Source organism: Haliaeetus albicilla, chromosome 25 (assembly GCF_947461875.1).
Source record: "Haliaeetus albicilla chromosome 25, bHalAlb1.1, whole genome shotgun sequence".
In the NCBI taxonomy this organism is placed as follows: Eukaryota; Metazoa; Chordata; class Aves; order Accipitriformes; family Accipitridae; genus Haliaeetus; species Haliaeetus albicilla.
In genome coordinates this window covers 18987913-19006462 of record NC_091507.1, presented here as the reverse complement: position 1 = coordinate 19006462, position 18550 = coordinate 18987913, and the positions used below count along the sequence as shown (strand labels likewise).

General features: G+C 43.6%; 1 long non-coding RNA gene across 2 annotated transcripts in view; it reads left to right on the top strand.

The window, feature by feature from the left end:
• LOC138681943 (uncharacterized) overlaps positions 1 to 1136 on the top strand; it is a 34013-nt gene extending 32877 nt beyond the window's left edge. The window contains exon 3 of one of the 2 annotated variants that reach the window (XR_011322175.1): positions 425 to 1136. This is a non-coding gene — a long non-coding RNA (uncharacterized lncRNA). The remainder of the gene's footprint in view (positions 1 to 424) is intronic. The other variant, XR_011322174.1, reaches the window with a different exon arrangement.
• Positions 1137 to 18550: the final 17414 nt, after the last annotated feature.

Here is an 18550-nt window from a genome sequence, read left to right as displayed (position 1 = left end):
TGTGTGAGAAGGGCAAAAAGACATGGGCCTTGGAGTGCAGACCTGTCTGAATTAACTTAACAGCAAGTACAGCTGAATATTTGCTATCCAGAGAGCATGCAGTACAGTGATTGCATTTATTAAACACGTCAGGGTAATTTCCAAACTCCAGCACTGCCACAGCGCTGTGAGAGAAGGCTTGTATTGCTATACGCGCCCAGCTTGTCTGCCAACATGTCTACCCATTCTGCAGGTGTATGAGTTACAGCCCAAGGCAAAAATATCCATGCCTTCCCCAAAGATCTCATGGTGCTTCTGCAGGCCAGATGGTTCCAATTTGAGGCCTACGCTCGGTGATGTAGCTGTATTGAGTTTCTTCCCTGAAACCAACAAAACCTGCTTTAGCATTTTGCTTGGATTAAAATATTTGTCCCTTTTTTCACAGGGCAGAAGAGGGACTCCTGAAGCCACTGAAGGAAGGAAATCATTACAGGGTTCTACAGAAGTAGGTCATGTGCTACAGCTGCTCATAGTTTAAGAGGAAGAAACATGGGACCTCAAACATGGAACATGACTCCTTCAAAATGCTTGAGAGCAACCCAAGAAAAACATCCTCAGAGGCTTATTTAATAAACATTATCTATAATAGTCTCAATGTGTGCTCATGTTTCCTTAGGAGTTTGCACCTACTTCCCAGAGCTAACAAGATTCCAAAATAGAGCGCAGAATAATTTAATGAAAAGGATTTAATAGTTTGTGTTAAAGCTAATATGGTCCATTAGGAGCTGTCATTTTATAAACAATGAAGATATGTTACCCTCTCTATTGCCGTAAAGCCATTCCAAGCAGGGTTTGTAAACAGTCAGTAATGATCTATAGAACATGCACAAAAGACAATTAGAGCCACATTTGAAAAATGTGCTTTCCCTCCCATTTGATTTCTTTTTAAGTAAACCTAAGAGGAGCATATATGTATGTAGATGGATAAATGCATAGCATAAAGACCGCATATATATATATATATATATGCATGTGTATATGTATGTATGCATATGTGGATTTCATTAGCAATCATACAATGTTCATTATCTTAAAAGCACTGCTATTTCCACAGCTCAAAAAATGCCTAAAGTGAACTGTTAAATCAACTGAAAAGTTTTTAATTATAATCAAAGTGTCACTTCACTGTGCCTTTTTTTTCCCAGCAAACTAACATTTTTGTGAAGACTCAACCTGCTTTCTTTAACAACTGTGAACACAAAAGATTATAGACCGAACTAGTGCCAATTTCAATGTGCAGAGGTTTTTTTTTTTATTCATGATGAGACTTAATATAATGGTAAAACATGTACATAAGTGAAAAAAGGGACTCTCCAAGGCTTGGGGCTCCTTATGCTTGGTGCTGTTTTCCATCAGTGTGATCCCAGAGAATGGCAACACTGTTGTAAGCCCCAGCTTAAAGCAGCCTGAGAAGGAGAGGGGCGGCAGAGCTGCCCAGCCCAGGTCCCCCCCTCCCCACGCCCCCATTTTTTGGAAGCCAGGCAAGAATGAAGTATGAGAGAAATCAGACCTAACGACTACAGGGGAGTTACTTCTGGTGTACAGTGAGGTAAGTGTTTGGAAAATCAGGTCCATAAAGTGCCTTTATTCCTTATTCCTACATGATCTAGAAGCAGATGAAATAGTCAAAAGATGACTAACTTGGTAAAAGAAAATGGATACAACCTTTTATTTATAAAGTGAACTCCTCATTAAAAAGGAGCAGCTTTTTCAAGCAACATTTAGATTCTTACTCAAGAAAACAGGCAAGAAGGAAACTTCAGACTGAGGTCATTCTGTTACACATTTACCTTATAAAGATTTATCTGAGCTACTTCTGTGAGGTTTGTGCAGTGTCTTAGGACTACCAGGTGCTTGAAAGCCAGGTATATGGAAATCCTACTAAAAAGCTGAGCAGAGACATGTATAAAGAAGTAGAATCAAACCTGGGTAAGCAATTGCAGCAAGTGTTAAACAATCTTTTGGGGAGGTTTGATTATTCAGTATATTTTCTCCTTCTTTTTATAAATTGTCCATCATTATTTGAAGATATGGTTGGGCTGAGATCGAACATGGAAAAAGACAAGAGTTCCTACTTGAAATCCCCTATAAACTGTAAGCAGAATGAGGCAATATTATCTTTTTCTTCACATGACAGCAACACCAAAAAATTACAGGGAAAAAAAACCAAAAAATGTGCTGTTTGGTTATTCCCTTCTTTCCTATGGCATGTTTAATTTCTCAGGTGAATAAGAAAGGAAACAATTTTACATCTATATTCTCAACTACTGTCAATGGGTTTCATTGAAATTAGTATTACTGATTTACAGCGCTGCCTCGGCTGGCTTCATGACAGCACACTTAAGAGACTCAACCCAGTTTCCTTGTTGGTCAATGGACATTTTTTAGATATTTTTAAAGGGAACTGCACTGAGTCTGATCTAGCATTAAATCCATGTCTGAGATTATTCAAATCTGCTGCTCAAGAGCTAGGGAAAACTGAAAAGAATTCACAAACCACCCTAAACAGGAGAGACATTTGTAGCATGAAATTACTTTGTCAGTTTATACTATAATTGTCACAGGGGTAAAAGCACAAGTCAGTTGTTTTCTAATAGAAGACAACCAAACAAAACTAATGCCAACGGACAAAGGTAGAGCCTAGCTGAAGAAGCTGAGCGGATGTGTGAAGTCTGAGGATGCATCTGAGCACCCAGCATTCTGGGATTCATCTAACTAAACACAGATGCTTCCAGCCAAGATGTTTACATCGCTTAAGGCTCCTTTTGAAGTCAATACAGAGAAATAGGCATTTCTAGGAGGTACCTATTCATCATCTCCTAGGGCTGACATCTGCATCTGACCAGATGATTTGAGTCTTCAAAACACCTATTTTCCTCTGTTGACGTTGAAGGGATCCAGAGAATCTGCCTCAGGTGTCAATGTATACAGGAGAAATGTCTGAAGCTAAGGACTGGAGGAGCCCATACCAAAGTCTACAGAACTACTGTTGCAATTCAAACAAAGGATACGGAAGCGTATTGCGCCACTTCACATCCTTTGAGGTGGGGAACATCTAGATTTTACAGGTCCCGGGTTTCTATTGTACCATTGTTACTGGTCTTGACCCGGACAGATAATGGGTATGATGGACTTGTTTTAAGATTGTTGATATTTGCAGTATATTTGTGGTATATTGCAGTATTTATGTCTTTGGCTTGGTGAGCACAGAGCCAGTCTCATAGTTTCAAACATAATTAAAAAAATTCCTGCTACCTGATGGTTCTTAAATGAAAATTATTAAGAAGGAGATAATTTTAGGGTTTTACCCAAATGGATATGTTTCTAATGTTTACTTACTTTTGAAAATTTCCTTACGGCTGGAGAGGACTGAAAGAGGGGATGCAGGATGGGAAAAGAGATTTCTGTGTTCGCATTTGCTTTGATTTCAAGGAAAATTTCAGTGCTTAGATTTCTTCCTTCCCATGTAAAAGAAGAGAAAACAAAATATTGGTACCAGGGACAGGTGCCTCTAATGTATTCTTGTCAGACATGCTGGGAACAGGAGAGCTTTATTTTTGAAATACTACTGTTAGCTACGTTACGTGGAGGTCTTGTTAGTGGTAAGCAGCAAATTGGTGTTTAGCGATGCAGGTGACAGCACTTATTAATTTGGGGGAAAAGGAAAGAAATCTCCAAATTCTCAGGGAGACAGGCATAGTCTTGTGTGTCAATATGAGGAATTTATGCAAGCATTCTCTCATTCTAATGAGGTAGAAAAAGCAGTACTGCAGAGACAGTAGTAAAATAACAGCTTATGCCCTGATTCAGGAAACATGTACTTAAGCCATCTTTATGCAGGACAGCACTTAATCCTCTGCTTAACTTTGATTTACATGGGTGCTTATGTGGTATCTCGGGTAGGGATGACTAAAGACTGGGATGAGCAGTGCCTCTGTTAATAACAAACTCAGCTCTGCATTCATCTAGTAATAATAATAACAATAATAGTAATGACAATAAATTCCAGTTAGGTAGCTACTTTCATTTCAATAGATCAAGTATTAAGCTGTAGAAACACTAATGGTTTAAGGCTCCCTGCATTCCCAAGCTGGTAGGAGGTTTGGTCATTCTTCTGTGGTGGCACAGCACCTAAGGACGGCCAGTGTGAGCATCACACCACTACGGTGTCTAAGATGAAGAGAGCAATGAGCCAGTCAGCCTGCTTGGTCTCCAGCAGCTGATTCCCAGTAAGCTCACTAGGCAGTCCGAACAAACTGCAAAAAGTGAAATCTCCTGTCCCCAAAGACAGTCTGTGGCAGAATGCAGAAATATTGGAGTGTCCTGAGCCGCCCAGGCTATCGTGCAGTCACAAGAACATCCTTTCCATTTTCATCATCTAATAACGTACAAAGGGGAATTTAATTTAATTTACAGACTCCATCTGAAACAAAAGCACTGAAATTTGTATCACCAGTGCAAATTCTTTCTTTTATAACAAACCGATTTGGAAAGAATAGAAGCATGAGATATGTCTGGTTTCTTGTCTGGGTTACACTCCAAAGTTTGATGATCACACCCAGATGACTAAAATAATGAAGGTGATAGATTAGTGTATTGACGCATAATCACTGTCTAGCCTGCAAAACTTATGAGCTGCGTGATTTTGAGAACAATTACTTGTAATTAAAGCAACACTGCTCCCCCCCTCAAAGAAATATTTTGTGGATAACACCAATTAATTACATTTTTCAATGAGAATAGCTCTTAAATGCCTGTGTTGCTATTTATTTCTGACCACATACAGAATTCTGAAGAGATATGAATTATGTATTGTTTAGCAGTATAACTTTGGGTTTGGGATTGTAAAAAATACTTCCCTCTTTTTTGATAGCATCTCTTGAATGAATTAAAAGCTAACCACTTCCACAGGGTGAGGATATGAACTGACTCTCATAATGATGAAAGAGAGTTTTTAGCCAGCCAGACATTGTCTGATGAAGTCAATATATCTATCCAGCTTAACTATCTGCTTATTTGTTTCTTTTTGATTTTCCACACCCTTCAAAGATAGATTTGGTGAACCTAAAAGGCAACTTCATGCCCTCAAAGAAGAAATCTACCATTGTGCTAACTAAATGTTACTACATTTGCTTTTGAAAAGCCAGAACATGTCTTTTTTCAGACTAAAACACAGTGTAGGTTTTCCTTGCGTTGAAGTTGCAGTATAGGGTTATAGCTGATGTCAATATTAGAATATTGCTGTGAGAAAAGGTTCTTGCAGTAGTGTAGCTCTACATGTTTGAGCGATTAATTTAAACGCGAATTAAAAACTGAGCTTGGCATCTGAATCCTGGCCTAGTATTTGAAACCTCACATAGACTTGAAAGAGTTGTATGAAACAAAAGAGGATAGGAACCATCCACGGTTTGGTTTTTCTAAAACTGCAGCTTTACCTCACTGATTCTGCGAAAATAAACTCTACAGTCCATCTCTAAGTGAAATAAAATACAAAGCCTGAGCTTTATTCTAAGAGATGTTGTGCGTATGCAATTCCCATTAAATCTTTTCCGCCCCTTCTCCCCTTCCCTAGTTACCACCGAAGCCTCTAAAAAATTGGGTTTGGTAACCACATCTATCTGACACCTTTCCTTCTGGCAGCTGTGGTTCCCTGAAGAGACAGATAGGTCTCACTCTCTTTTCTGCTTCGAAACAGTGAGTTCTCACTTCCTAAAAATGGCCAGGCTTCTTCTGATCAATCTCTTCCCAGGTTGGTATCACTGGCAGCCACATGAAGTGGTGTTTTTCCCCAGAACCTATCTCCTGTGTGAATTGCCATCCTCATCGTGGTAAGTTCTCTGCAGAACGCAGCCACGGTGGCTGCCAAGAGAGGAGCAAGGACTGGACTCCTCCTGCCTTCCCAGCTTGCTCCTGCCGCCCTGAAATTCTGGCTCCATCAACACATGGAAAAGAGAAGCATCCTCTGAAAATGCCCGTGTACCCAACAGGCATATGAGCAGCTGTACCCCGAGAAAAGCATGTTTAATGCATCATATATACCACACATGCCCCGGGAACAAAAAGCAAGACAAAATTCCCTTTAAAATCAGTCAGCACTCTCAGCAGAGAAACTTTTCCACATAACCACGCACTCACTTGTGAGTGGTAAAGACTGAAATCATGGCCTTGAGTCGTCTGTGTTTTTCTGATCTGTCACACCGAGGTCTCTGCAGCAGCTCAGCCACCCAAGGAACGGCATGCGTTGGCGCACAGACTTTTTTGTGACCCACAGAAACATTCTCCGTGTCTGTTTTGGCAGCTGGGCGTAACTCAATCTGCTATGGTATCCACGCTTAGACAATTCTACGAGTAAGCAAAACAGCTACTGTTTTCATCTTACTATGTTTTTCATAGTATCTGGATGTTGAAATAACACTGCCAAAAAATTGACATCTTCTGCTTTGACAATGGTTGCTCCTGATCGTACACAGTAATACATGATCTCAGGCACAGCGAGGGGCCCAAGCCTCGGCTCTCCGACGTGTCAATCAATGCTCAGCACCTATCAGGCACACACACACGCTGCCGCTAGCCAGCAAGTTCAAGCACCTCCGCTTGAAAATAGCTGCAGCGACACTGGAAAAGGAGGCATGTTTTCCAGAATGTTGCGAACTTGTGAAAACAATTCTGCAACTGAAACTGAGAATAGCCTTCGCAATCGCTACCCCTTCTCAGGCAGCCAGCTCACTCTTGGGTGCTATAAATACACAGTAATAAACCGTACCAAGAAACCATGATACAGTAATGTTACAGTAAATTCTGGTGGAATTGCTTTTGAGGTGCACCAGCCTGTGAAAGAGGAAGAGAAATGGGAGACACTCGCATGTTCGAGGGAATGAAGAGGAAATACCTTCGCAACCTCATTTCCCTACCTCTGAACACAGCTCTCCTGTACTTTGTCTGTAGCCTATGGTGCCCTGGCAGCCCATTCATGCATAGAAAGACTTGGCAGAACACATGGTTACCCTTACACTGAATTCTTTCGCCATGTGTGTTTAATATATCTCTGTGATCTGATTCAAGTAGAGCAGATTTGAATACCTCATTATACAGAGACCAATATGTCTTCATACACACAGTAATTATATTGTTCATTCTGATGTTAGAACACTGGATCTCTTGCTGAAAGTCAGAGGACTCGCATACATTTTTCAGTCACTTAGACATAAGTGACTACGGTGACATTCAAATTCTAAACAAACTGCTAATGAGCTTCCCCACTTCTTCTTTTTTTTTTTTCTCCCCAAAAGCAGATTTCTCCACCTCTGAGAGAAACAGAATGGAAGAGCTTAAATGAGAAGGCACACGCACATGACTGCAGTCTAAGGAAGAGAAGCCCATTTCTCAGCCAGTGTGAACTGCCAGAGCTGTTGTTGGCTCCTTGGGGAGAGGGGAAAAGGCACGAGAAGCAAGGGGATGGAAACACTTTAACCACACTTCAGATGTCTACCTTTGTACTTAGATTTTGTAACGAAGATTTATCTAAATCTTAGCGAGTGCTTTCCCCTAATGGAAACACGGGCTGCAGTCAGTCATTTCTTTTCTTTCTGTGCTCCACTACTTTCTTATTTTGTAGCAGCCTTTTTGTTTTGATAATGCAAGTTGTACTTGCGATGCTAGTTAATGTGTACTCTTTAGGGTTCCCAAACAATGTCTGGGAGTGCTTTAGAACTGCAGGAACACTCTGGCCATAGACATACGTAGGATAGACTGGCAAGACAGACACCACCTTATGTGACCAGAAGTGAGTTTTGCAGTTTAAAGAACATGCCTGTGACCGTCATAGTGACTAGCACGGGAGCACCCTTTGAGCAACGTCCCTTGGATGTGACCTGTGGTGCGCCCACGGGTGATGCCTCGGGCAGGCTGCAGGCATTCAGAGCACTCAGCGCCCAGACTCCGCTCCCTCCATCACCACCTACGGATATAACTCCCTGGTTTAGCATTACCCTATAAAGATCTGTAGCCTTTGGGTCGTAATTGCTTGGCAGTCATCTTTTCTTCCCTTCCAGTACCTTGATACTTGAGGTCAGGTGTTGAAATGCCACTTGGGTGTCTGGGACCTCAGTGTTAGCAGCTGGCTTTCACTCCAGTTCCCAGACCATTTACTGTGGGGGTCTGTATTCACTCAGAGTTCACTGTGACATTCATACCCTTATTATTATCCTGTGTTAATTAAATTTCATATTGTTCTTAATTGTGTGCGTGGCCCCTGGGACAATGTGAAGGATTCATTATTGAAAAGATAGAGTTTTATTTAGTGCGGAATTCAGCGCTAAGAAAGACCTCACTTCACCTACCCGGGGAAAAAGCAGCAATAGAAGGGAAATAGCTGCTGGCATATTAGTCAAGAGCAAAACCAGCGGGCAAGGCTGAAAGAGGCAAGACCAGAAGGGTAAGAATAAGAGAAATCAAGAATTTAAGGACATGTGTTTAAATTTAACCTTAGACTAAAATGCACTAATAATATTATGTGGCATCCCACTTGTTTTTTGCCAACGTTGTATCTTATGAGAAAGTTTCTAATGTAGAATTTACTCCATTTTCAGCCACAAAATTATTCAGCTGCGGGAAGGAAAGGCGTGCAACAGGGTGACTGACTGCACCTGTGTGGCTCGGAGCATGTGTATGGAGCCAGGCAGCGATAACATGCCCCCTTTCCCTCTCCCACCTCGGGGGCTGCAGAGGCCATCTGTGGGCACAACTCTGGGCCTCTTGCTTGCTGGTCTGCTCCCCCACTATACTGAATTTCTTTCCAGTTTCTGTGGGGGGAAAAAAAAAAAAAAAGTTACCACTGTGCAGCAAAGCACATAACTTCTTCAAGGGGTGATGAACATTCGGTAACAAAATTCCTTGTCAATCTATGTGGCTCACTCCATGTATTCAGACTAACAGTTAGCCACAATCCCTGGTGAAAACTGGAAGTACATGTGCTTTCTCTGCAGTAATATAATATGATGCCCCAATGATATTGTCCTTTCACAAGCTACATCCTCTTGTCTGTCTCCCTGTTTGTGGGAAAATAAATGAACACACAGTGTGTGTGCTTGTTCTCAGAAACTTCCAGATGTGTTTGCTGGTTTCCATGTTTTTTGTCAAACCACTGTGGATGCTCTTCCATTGCTTCCCATACAAAAAGGAGTCCTGGTCGAATACAGTACATACCAGCTGGCAAAGGGATGGGTTCCCAGCAGGCTTTTGGCATTTGATACGCTAATGTATGTGAACAGGTTGATATGATTAAAGTTAACGAATGAGAGACAATTCCAGACTTTTCTAATTATTGTATAGCATTAAATATTTGCTGGTGCTTTTTATTTTTGAAGCAGTCGGGAAGCCATTTAATGTTCATAATGGCAGCCTGATGGTTAATAGATAAGGGACGTTCAATCCTTCTTCTACCATTGTTATGACCATAAACCACACTTGCAAGCAGAAAAGAATACAGCACAAAATAGAACTGTATTGCTGGATGCCTCAGTTTTAAAAGCTTCACTGTCAACAAGAGAAAAACTACATGGGTTTCATTTTCACAGCATTCAGTAGAAAGTTATTAGGAAGCGATTCGGGGACCTCTACAGCTGTAAAACCAAGGGGACCAAGGGGACAGAAATCAGTGTAGCCAGCACACTGCAATTTGCTGGTTGGCTTGGGTCTCCTTCCAGCCCCGCAGTATTCCCAGTTCTCTTTGTGCTGTACTCAGGAAGGGCACAAAGCTGTTTTCTTTCCAGACAATTTTACCGATGGGCCTGACTGCTTAATTGGTTTGGCATAGGATACCAGAGCTCCACCATTTGTCTACGCTTCCTGTTTGCTTCTGGTCTGTAATTCAGGCTGTAGAACTGCTCTTGAAAGTTTAGTGTGGTATGGCGTGGCAGATTGTGTAGCAGATTGTGTGGCTTCGTATTTGGTGACAAATTTGGTGTTATTTAGATGGCCTTAGGTGGCTTTTGACCCTCCAGCCCCTCGGCTACTCATTTCCAGCTCCACGTCACTGCAATGCTTTGCTTAGCCAGGTGTTTATGAGGCCATGAAGTACAGCAGCTCAAGGAATTGATCTGGTGGGAAAAGCAGATCTTGCTTCCCCCACCTTGTTCACTGTTCAGCGTGTTTGGACTGGTCTGCACCAGTCCTCAGCCCGTGGAAGCACGAGTCTCTGCAGAGCGCTCACAGCATCAGCCCGGAGTTTGCACTGCTTTTTCAGCTTTTGCCTGCAGGGATTGGAGGAGTTTTAATATCAGTGTGATCTATTTAAGCTCAGTTGTATTCCACTTCTACTTTTTCCCTACAACATTCTTGGGAGCAAGCACACCTTAAAAATGGAAAACGAGGATGTGCCCAGTAAAACTTTCCCAGCAAAAGCCTGTCGAGCAATATAGGGCATGTGACTATATGTGCAATCCTATGTGTTAGCCTGAATGACACCAGAGAAATTATGCTAGGAGATTAATCCTTTAGCATTGTCCAGTTCTTCCTTCAAAGTCAGGAGAAGGTGGTGCTGTGTATAGTATAAGACATATACTTTATCAAGGCTGCACAACTTGATTAAAAAAAATAATTTCTTAAAGATTTGTCTTACTCCTAAAATTGTCAAAACAGAGAAACTGGGAGATCTGTTACAAAAGAAACATCAGGTTATGACTGAGAAATGGTAAGGGCTTAAGACAGATGTTTGGTGGATGAAAAGCTGGACATGAGCCGGCAACGTGCCCTCGCAGCCCAGAAAGCCAACCGTACCCTGGGCTGCATCACCAGCAGCGTGGCCAGCAGGTCGAGGGAGGGGATTCTGCCCCTCTGCTCTGCTCTGGTGAGACCCCACCTGCAGTTCTGCGTCCAGCTCTAGGGTCCTCAGCACAGGAGAGACATGGACCTGTTGGAGCAGGTCCAGAGGACGGACACAAAAGCAATCAGAGGGATGGAGCACCTCCCCTATGGAAAAAGGCTGAGAGAGTTGGGGTTGTTCAGCCTGGAGAAGAGAAAAGCTCCAGGGAGACCTTATTGCAGCCTTTCACTACTTAAAGAGGACTCATAAGAAAGATGGGGACAAGCTTTTTAATAGGGCCTGTTGTGATAGGACAAGAGGTAATGGTTTTAAACTAAAAGAGGGTAGGTTCAGACTAGATATAAGGAAGAGATTTTTTACAATGAGGGCGGTGAAACCCTGGCCCAGGTTGCCCAGAGAGGTGGTCGATGCCCCATCCCAGGAAACATTCAAGGTCAGGCTGGACGGGGCTCTGAGCAACCTGATGGAGTTGAAGACATCCCTGCTCGTTGCAGGGGGGTTGGACTAGATGACCTTTAAAGGTCCCTTCCAACCCAAACCATTCTATGATTCTATGTTAACTTAAAAATGATATTTTGTTTGTTGATTGGGGAAAAAAATTACCAAGCAATTGAGGGTCAGATTCTCATCTAACCTGTCTTAGTAGAGCTCCACTGAAATCAGTGGAGCTTTGCCGATTTACATCAGTTGAAGATCTAGCCACGACTTTTTATAACTTAATTCCTGCAATAGGTTTATTTTTGGCTTGAAGGAAGTATTTGCAGATCAGGATTGGGGTTTTTTTTTCAGAATTACTAGAGCATCTTTAGTTTTATTTTAAATTTTCTTTTACTATCGATGGTGGCTTTTGTCTCTTGTCCTCATAATTTATCTTTTAAAAGTTCTTCTGAGTGTCAAATACTTAGAGTATCTTTCAGATTCTCAGGTGACTAAGATAGGATTCTTTCTTTAATTAAAAAGAAGAAGATTGAGTTTCAGGGCAATCATGTTTTGATATTCCCATACGTATCTAAAGTCACTCAGAATAGGAGAATTGGACTTCACTTTTTGAAAGTAGACTTTGTTAAATTGAACTGTGAGAGTGCATTTCCCTATCTGACTAAAATACCAGTGCTTTTAAATATTACAAGGTAAGCCCTCATCAACTCTGATAGATGCTAAATGGCATCTTGCTTTACGACTCGATTCTGACCTCATTTCTTACACTGTAAATCTGGTGTAACTCCTTCAAACTCAGTAGAATTACTCGAGGTTTAGTCTGCCATAATGAAGGTTAAAGTCTGTCTTTAGACTTCTACTCCCCTAAAGAAAAATGGTTTGCCATAGTAATTGGTGTAACCAAAACCAGTATGTCAGATAATAGAAATTAATACAGCAACACTGAAGGGTTTGGAGTTAGGCTAATTTATACCACATAAAATCTGACCTTCTGTTTTCCTGAATTAAAATACCATCTTTGGGGTATTTTACTGAGCTTGACTAATTATTACAACTGACTGGAAATCAGAATGTCCACCTGTGAGGCACCATATCAATAACATCACTGAATAGTGCAGGGCTATGCTTCCTTGATCGAAAGAAAGAGAGGTTTTGTTGGCCAGGTGTGAGGGGGTCAGTGTCACACCATTCAATGTGATCGCCTCTTGAGACCAGAAGTGGTCAGAGTAGATGGTCAGCATCACTTCTGAGGTCCCCCCTGTTGAGATTCAAGTCCTTACAATGACCGTGGCTTTTAATAACACACATATACCCACCTCCATGGTTTCAAACCTCCACACAGTCACACTTACTCACAAACGATTCTGCCTAATCAATCCCTTTAAATTGATTCCTGCCTTCCCTTCCCTTCCCTCCCCTTCCCTTCCCTTTCTCTTTCTCTTTCTCTTTTTTCACTAGTCACTTATCACAACAAAGCCCCACTCTTCACTCTTCAGCATTTCTTCTCCCATTGCCTTTCCAGGATAATGGCGTAGTGATGGCTGCTCATTGCAGGTGCAGGTGATGGGGAGCCAGCAAGGGCAAGGACAAGCTGAAGTAGACACTGGGATCAAGACTTGCATACAATGAGGGTTTATAACTTTCAAAGCAACAAGCATACAGCACCACAGCATCTCCAGCTGTGGTCAGGGCATCTGCAGAGAACATGTGGGCAGAACATCCATTGCAATTTGACTCATTTGGCTCTGCTGGGTAAATAAATGTGATTTCACAGTGTGTGACTCCACCTCAGTCTCCTCCTCCAAACTTCTCCCATCTATTCCCCCTTGGTCTTGCTGGCATTGTACAGAATACGGTCTCAAGCATGACAGGGAAAGTCCGCCATCCTGCTATTAGAAAAATGGGGGCGGCAGTTAGAATTAAAAAAAACCCCACCCTTCTATTTCCACTCCACAGTTTTTTTCTGGTGAAAACTTAAGTGCTCTAGATAGTGGCTGAAATTGGCAGCGAAGGGTCACTGAGATAAGATGGATAGTGGATAACATGATGGTTCTGTTGGCCTTGATAGGTTTAGCTGACAGGACAAACTGAGATAACTACAGAGCCTTGGACAAGCAAGGGCTCTGGAAAAACCTGCCATGGTATGTCCTGTTAGCTGGGGGCAATGGCAGTGAAACAGTGCAGTGAACAGCAACAGCTAAAAGCACAGTGCAAAAATATGCCTCTCAACTGATGTGTAACTGAGAGGTCAAGAATACAGAAAAGGGAGATACAGGTCTTCTGATGGCCCTGACAGAGTTCAAGCTTTTGGCACATGCCACCTTGTGAGCAGTCTCTCTGTTTTTCATCAAATTGCCTAGCAAATGTAATTTGGGTTGTCAGTTTCCAAATAACCACTACAACCCCTTCCTCAGCATTTCCTGAGAATTATGATAGTCACCTTCCTCATCAGTTGAGATGATCAGTTGAGGTGTGGCTCAAATTTCCACAAACGCTGTCTTTTTCCTTCTTTCCATAGCTGATCACTCTTCATTTACAGCCTGCTCCTCTGTTGCTGTCATTTAGCAGCCCAGATCAGGTCCGTACCTGTCCTGCCACCAGGTAAAATGGCAGTCTGCAACTCCTTATGGCAAGCAACATGTGCCGTTGCAAATTCTAACCCTGCTCGGAGCCTGGGTCACAGAGCAGTACACAGTGTGAACCTTCATGCCTCACATTGACACTTGTAGGACCATGACCAAGAACATCCTACTTTTCACAGCTGCTTGCAAAAGGCGTGGAAGCAGCGGTGAGACGCGCTGGTATCCTACTGCTGAAATAGATATAGTGTGAGCTTCTTTATTTTGAAAATAGGAGAACCAACCCTCCCCAAGGAGCTCTCCAGAAGGACCCTCAGAACTAATTCAGCAGGGTTGGATTCCTACCCTCCTGATGAGCCAAGACCAGCTAAAGTGCAGAGTGAGACAGCAGGCAGTAGGGCTCAGCATACAAATATCACGTGGGGCATTCAGCTAAAACATACGTGTGCCACGTATGAAGGAGGCAAAATGCATTCTGACAAATAATGCATAAACCCAGCACTAATGACTGCGGAACAGGTGTTATAGACAGGTTAAAAATACTTTCACAGACATGCCACAGACCGCCCTGTACTCACCTCTCACGTAGAAGAGCTTTGGCCACATCCCTGCTCTTGATTAGGAAGAAGATGGAACTGAACGCTGCTTTCTGACATGAACATCCAAACTAGACCAGTAGTTGATCCTACCCACGCTGCTGGTTTTGCCTGGAGTCCCATTCAGACGTAGCAGAGTCTGTGCACGTGCTGCCGAGGAGCTGTTCGCACCCAGCTAGAGCTGTGAAAAGCAGCGGGCACCTAGGACAAGCTGCCATCAGTGGAAACCATCAGCAAGGAAGTCTTCTGTATTGCTCAGTTTGTGATTTACACTGGACCTGTATTTAAATATACTGAAGAAAACTCGGGGTGCAGTTGTCATTTCAGCATCTAGGCAACCTCATCCCCTCTCCTCCTCAGCACTGCGCAATACTTTTGCTTCCATCCTCTGACTGATCTCACGTGATTTAAAGTGGCTGAAATAGGTAAAGACAGTAGTTGTTATTGTGTCATGTTTACATGCATTGATGTGCAGTAGAAACAGGGGGGGAAAAAAAGTGATTGTGGTCAAGTGAACTACTGTAGGATAAAGAGAGATAAATAATTCAGATTCTCATTATAACAGAAGAGTGCAGCTCCCATAGAGAGGAGGGAGACTCTCTTTGTGTGAATTGGTATGCAGTGGCTGTTTAGTAGCCATAGCATGTAATCTAGCATTAGTATTAACATAAATCAGTGGCAGGAATTAACAATATTTCTAAAGTCTTATATGATAACTGGATCCACACTATATTGTTTAGTCCTCCTGGGCATTTTAATAATCATGTAATAGAAATGTTGGAGTAGCTGAGATATTCTTTATATTGCTCTATGAAAGGTCTTTAACACAATGTCTTTAGCAGACAGTTTTGATAGAATGTGTTGTACAAAAAGAAATATGCCTATTTTGGTAATATGGGTATGTTTCATTAGCTCAGCCCGCAGCGATATGACATTACATTTAAAAAGGAATACAATTAATAACAATGAGAGGGGTTTTTTTAGCTCTCAGAGTATAGCTGGAGGAACTGAGCAAGGTGTCAGGGCAATTAAATAGAGGCACTGTATTACCTTTGTCTGAACACTCATAACATCATCCTGTCTCAATATGTTGAATGGGAGATTTCTTTGCAGTAAGATTCCTAATTTATTTTGATGTTTCCTATAACTCAGATAATAATAAGATGGACTTTTTTATTAATCTTTAAAAATGTACAAATCTCGGGAATTAGCATGTCTGTGGATCCATATATTTTCCATTTTCCATAGAGTATGGAACGATTGTATGAGAGATACACACAATAGCTTCTCAGCACTGAACTTAATGGAACCATCATCTCAGCGCTGTGGAAAAGTACAAAATACTGCCGGTGCATGTACAGCACATGGATTAGATAACTGCAGTCCAGGGAAAAAGTTATACTTTGAGACTATTAAAATAATCAACATGGGTATTATTTTATTCAGCATTAACCTTTATGTTCTACGTTAAATGACAATGAAACTGGTGGAACACAATCCTTCCCTAGAGTAACGGTATCCAGCATTTCTTTCATCTCTAAAGAGGCTTCTTAATATCCCGCAATCCTAAAAACGCTATTTTTCCCCCACTGCGGGTCAGATTTAATAACAGTAACAGGAGATAAATGGATTGGGCTCAGCTGAGCCTTCGGCAGCCCTGTGGATGGGAGGCAGGGATCTCTGCCCTCCGGGGAAAAGCGGCGGCAGAAGGCAGCGGAGGCACCGCAGGGACGGCCTCGGGGGACCGAGTCCTTCTTCCCACTCGGGACGCGGGGTCCTTCCCGTGGCGCTCACTCCTCCGCCGCAGGCTCGTCCGCTCATCCCGATCCGGCCCGGACGTCTGGGTGGGAAGGCTGGGAGCGCGCCCCGGGAACCAGAGTGGCAAGGACGCGACCCGAGGGCTCACCACGAGCGATGCCCGAACGCGCGTGGACGCTTTGAGAAAGAACGGCCGAAAGCGCCTCGTGGGTGAGGGGGGGCTCGCTTGTACCCCTCCATCTCTCAGGGCGGCCACGGTTACGTAGGAAAAGGCGCCAGGCGGGTGCCAAAGCAGAAGCCGCCATCCCCTCTCCCCACACCTCCAGGCGCGCCGGCGCCATTTTATGGCTGCCCAGCACCGGCGCACCCCGGGGGGGGCCGCAGGAAAACGCCGTCCCCGGGGCCCCGGCGGGGATTAATGAACAACTCGTCAGCCGTTCATGAGTAACGTATTACAGAGAACACTCTCCTCGCCCGCGGAGCTGGGGGGTTACTCCTCCCGCAGCAGCGCCCGGTTTAATGGCAACACGGCGCCACAGCCCGTCCCCGGGGCGGCGGCCGCCCCCCGGCCCTCGCTTAGCCCCGCGCGTATGCGGCGGCACACGGCGCCTCGAGCCATTAAACCGCCCCCCTTCCCCTGCTAAGTGTTATTGACGGACCCATCAAAGGCGCTGAGGCATCGGCACCCGCCTCAGCCCCAGCGGGCCGGGCCCTATTGGGGGGATAATGGAGGGTGACCCGCGGTCGCCGTGGCAACGGCGGGGCGCGGGGCCTGCCGGGAAAGGCGTGGCGGTCGCCCGGCGGCCATGTTGGCGGAGAGGCCTCGCGCCCTCCCATCGATCCGGCTGGGCCTCGGCGCTATCGACCGCTCCAATTTGCAGGAATTTATGGTATCGATGCGGGGCTGATTAACATTTTGCGCCAGAGCAGTTCAATACGGGCTGGTAACAGCTTTTAATGATTAATTGACTTTTATGATTCCGCCTCAGCGCTGTCAGCGAGCTGTGAACGGCGGGCGCGCTCCTCCCCGGGCCGCTCTCCAGTGGCACGGGGCAGTGATTGAGTACCTGGGAAATTAGTGTCCTTGCTGTCTCGTTTTATGAAAGATAAATGCTATGACATTTAACGCAGACCTTAATTTAGAACAGAACTAAGCGGATCATTTTGCAATTTAATCATAAACAGGTAAATATCAAAACTTGTTTAGCATTTCACCAGTTAGGTGGACAGGCAGCAGAGGTAAGGCGAAGTAGGCAGCAGGGGAATGGCAGAGGTAAGGTGTAAGGTAATGAGACTTGGAGCCGGTGATGTTTTAATAATAACGGCAGTGTAAGTGTAGACGGTATCACATCCACGATTCGGGCATGGTCTTCCCGCATGGCCACCTCGCTCTCTCTTTCTCTTTCCTCCTATAATCTCATTCACTGTTCCCACGCTAGCCATAAAATGAGGGCTTCTGACACATGACATGATATATGAAAAAAAAAAAAATGTCACCTACAGTTAATCTGTTACCTAAAACAAACATAAACATTATGGAAAAATTGCAAAGGAAAACAAAATTTTATTATACTCCATAACAACTGAAAAAAGATTGTCTGGAAGGCTGTGTGCTGTCAACTCCTACCTTCCTGTGTTCATATTTATAGCCTATTCCTTTGCATTCATTTTAATTAAAAAGATTGTAAGTTTCTTTTTAAATAACTGTCTAAACAAAATGTCATATTATGCATGTTTATACATACAAAAGCTAAAATGGCATATTTTGATCCTCTTTGAAATTTTACTCTCTACCTTCTCACCACTCCATCATCCCCGGCGTTTGAGCCGATTTACAGGGGAAGTGAGGCCGCAACGGGCCAGATTCTTAAATCATTTTGACCCACTTCGGAAGAGTTGGAGAGCTGCCGAATCTCCCCATTCGAGGATTCCCTTGGCACGAGGGAGTTCCTAGCTCGTACAAAGCTGACAGAGCCGATTCCTATGCCATCTGTTCCCGCAGAACCCGTTTAGAGGAGCCTAGTGGGGGCAGAGAAGGGGTGCAGTTGAGGTATTTCTGCATTTTCCCTTTTCCTTTCCAAGACCCTCATGGGGGCAATAGCCTGTTAAAGTGCAGCATGAATCCCCGAAACAGAAAGCTACAACGGGCTCCCTTGCAACTCTTCACGTCCCTCTGAGCTGCGCCCACTGCTGCTTTTACAAATTGGCTGGGATACTCCAAGAAGCTGTGCAGACAAGGTCGGCTCCAAAGGCTCTTCTCTCTTAACTTGAATCACTTTATGGAAGTCATTGTCAAGGAGCAATCAGACAAAGAGTTA